The sequence below is a fragment of the Epinephelus fuscoguttatus genome, linkage group LG5, assembly GCF_011397635.1.
Source record: "Epinephelus fuscoguttatus linkage group LG5, E.fuscoguttatus.final_Chr_v1".
In the NCBI taxonomy this organism is placed as follows: domain Eukaryota; kingdom Metazoa; phylum Chordata; class Actinopteri; order Perciformes; family Serranidae; genus Epinephelus; species Epinephelus fuscoguttatus.
The window spans coordinates 10,233,426-10,237,324 of NC_064756.1; positions in this window are offsets into that span (position 1 = coordinate 10,233,426).

Here is a 3,899-nt window from a genome sequence, read left to right on the forward strand (position 1 = left end):
TGGAAGTTATTGAAGAAGCAAGTTAAGTCACCCCCTGCCTTACAATCTGACCTTTTGTCAGTGCCTGTGAAGCGGGGTTCCACTAAAACTGTAAGACAGAAGTCTGATACAGACTATTTTGTACTGAAGCTGCTGGTTGACAATATTTTGTACAATGTTCAATATTTTTTAAATATGACCATAGAAAGTACTTATTATTTCAAAGAGCTGTATTCTGGTGAGAGTGGAAAAGCCTCTAACGCAGCATTTTACATGAAGTATCTGCTCACTGTCTAAATTGCCCCTGAAACCTCTCAGCATTCACATGTGCATCAACATCAAGTGTGCAAAGTCACCCAGAGGGCTGGATTGGACCCTCTGGTGGGCCCATTCTGGCCCCCAGGCCATATGTTGATTTAAGCAAACATAACCTACATAGTTTATGTACCTACAATACACTGATTGCACCTACAGAAATAGCAGGAAGGGGTTAAATATGAATCTGACTTAGAGTTTAAGACCAGTGGTTGGCTGGTCAGCAAGCAAAAAACACTTTTCATGGTTCAAGGATTTAGCCTATAGCATCTGTGCTCCTATGGCATTTCACGGCAGCAACCATCAAAGTATGTGGTACACAGTGAGCACAGTGAACACAGTGATATGCCCTAACAATACCAAGACAAGAGCAATGCATTTTCTGTAGCTGCTTCATAATAAAAGTCTTCATCAAGCTTTGCCATGGAAAGCTTTTAATGTGAAACAGAAGTGGCATGAAACACTTTGGCACTTTGTCTTGCTAGGTAGATGTACACTCATTGGTGAAAATGTACAAATTATTATTCTATCCCAATTTAGACACTATTGGGAAATTCATTAGTATTATCATACACAACCACACAAAATAAAACAAAACGTTATTGGTTTATTTTTAAGCTAAATTGTAGCTAACCCTAGCTACTGTCGTTACCGCTAATTTAAGGCACAATAGTTAGCTCAGGTTAGCTAAATTGAGTTAACTAAATGACTTTAACTTCACAAAATACGACCCGTTTTGGTGATAGCAGACATTACAGATATAAAGTGTATAGAGAATATTACACAAACCTTGATTTATCTTTAGGAACTCATTAGTGTTGTCAACGTTTTTTGACATTTTGTTTTTTGACAGGAGCTAACGTTTTTAGCCGTTATCCCAGAAGCCTATCGTCTCCTCTGTCCTGATTGGCTGTCAGATCCGCGCAGTCAAATATAATAAACCAATTAGAGCACACCTGTGGCTCCTGAAGCAAAATGGCGGCTCAGTGCTGCATTATACCTGGAACACTACATTTTAATGTTAGACTACTAAAAATATTAACTACCCAGATGCAATCCTTTTATGGATGAGTTTATAATTATAGCCCATGTGGATCCTTTTCTTAATACATAAGCAGCTTGTTTGTTCAGGAAGTTGTAGGTAGTTGAACAAAGTAAGGGGATTTATTGGGAAAAGCAAGGGTGGGGGGCACCGGAGAAGGCAGGGGAAAGGCAGGCAGATGAGCTGGGTAGATGAGTGGAGGAATGAGCAGCAGCGGTGTTTGTAGATGGCTGGTTGTGGTGTTGTCTGCATTGGAATTTTGAGGCACAGGTGAAGAGACTTTGGATTAAGAAGCACAAGGGGAAAACACTGCAGTCTTTCAATTATACACAGTATAGCTCCTGAGCAGGCTCAAGTTTACCATAGCTGGCAGAACAATCTGACCCTGCATGGCTGGAGAGCTGGTTTCTTAAGCAATCCCATACCACTGACAGTTCACTGTCTTGTAGTTAGAAACACTTTCTCCACCATTTCATCTCATATCATATGAAGCAGTCTACTTGGTTTTGACGATGTCGCTCGCAATTAACAAGCCTGCCTCTTTCAGATGAAGGCGCTTGTGGCTGGATAGGAGAACCCAGAGTTGACTGAACTAGTTGATGACCAGCTTTGTAGTACCGGTTATCCAGATGGACAATGTTAAGATTAGTCAAACCAGATAGCGAGAAGATATCCTGGGTAAATTGAGCTGGCTTCGTAGCACAGGCTTCAGGCAAGCTGAGGTGATTAATTGCTTTTTATGCTGAGCACACAATCTGCCAATCATCTGAACACAGGATAAATAAGCTCTCCATATGTTTTTTATCTCATGCCAGATACAATTTAAATGCAACCAGGGCTTTATATTTGTACAACTGTTTTACCCGCTGTGTTTATTTAACACCACTGGCCTGTATGCAGACAAGAACACACACACGTGCAGAGATTTATTCATATTTACATTTCTTTTATCAAACATGGTTACTTTTCTTTGTATAATGACTTTAATATCAGTCAATCAATCTTCATCTTTTGATTGACATGACAGAGACTTAATATAACTTGACAAAGACGAAGGTAAAATGCGATCATAAGAAAATCCCCCATTTCCTCTTGAACATATTATGAAACCAGGGTTTTGCCAGAATGCCAGCTGAGATTTACTGCGCATTTTCCTCTAAATGAAACCCAGATAAAAGAAAATTCCATTCCTCTGACAGAAGACTTCTAGGAAAGAAACTCTTGGTCATGTTATCATTCAGGATTTAAATCTCACAACACCAACTATCTAGCTTCTGTAGCAAGTACATTTTTCAGATCTGCTTCACTGTCATCATAATCAAATCTCTGGGTTTGAATCCACTGAGAAGATTGGCACAAGTCCAGTCATTTTGTAGATATAGATGAGATAGATGTGGGGAAACTGGGACGAAGTAGAAGAGTATGACAAGGTAAGCTGCAGATGAAGTAAAGAAAATAGAGTGCCAGGCACAGGACAGGCCAGAGGAGGTAATAAGGGGAGAAGTTGAGGGAGTAAGGAAAAAAATGCAGGTTGATGGGTAGGAGTTAATACAGTAAGTAGGCTTTACCTCTGTGTATGCATGTTTTTAGGATTACGCTAATGCTGATTCATCTCTGGCACAAAGTGCAATGTGGCAGGAAAGATTTATGTCACAAAGCCTGAGTTACTGAAACTGCAATAAAAAAGCCCTCTTCACCTCTAGATTACGCTTAAATCCACCCAATTCACACATTCCTGTCAAAATAAAAGCCATCCTGTAACACGCCTCCCATCCACCTTCAGCCAGTGATGCTGAATGGGCACTTCTTGCTCTTAACAACCAGGCTGCGAAGGACGAACAGCAATAGCTCAGCTGACAGACCAACTGCCGGGAGGTCACAGGTCATCCTTACCACGACAGGAGTGTTTTAAAGCAGGAAAAGTTGGTACGTCACTGAGGATTGATTACAGAGTCTGAGCAGGAAGTGCTCAGATTTTCACCTGGCTCGGCAAAGTGGCTGTTCTGTGTAGAAATGAGCGAGTATTGTTAAAATATGACCCTTTCCTGCTTTTAACATTCCTAGATACCCAATCGGGGGGATACAGGCAGAAAATATGAAAACAAAAACATATACGCATGTGCATACACATGCACACCTATGCTGCTTCTCACGTTTACATTGTGTTGTTTGCAGAAAGAGGAAGTTATGGGAAGATAGGGTGTTATTGGAAATCTGTAAGGGTTATTCCAAAAACAGTAAATCGCTTATGTTTTGCTAGTGTCCAAGAGGTGAAAGAGAAAGTGTTTTAAAAACTGCAAACCACACAGGAGTGTAAGTGGCTTTAAACAGCCCTTTACAGTATTTGTTGGTATATATAACCTTCTGTCTGTAATCTGCTGCCTTGTCTAAAAATGAAAAGTGTTTATGATGTCATAAACCTGCTTCGTCATTTAAATGCTCAGGCCCAGTTTTAGTACTTTATATTTCTTAAACCATCCCAGAAAACAAGAGTAGAAAAGGGTGTGGCAGTGTAAACCTCCACTCTGTGGAAGAAATAAAGACAGACAAAAGACACAAGCAG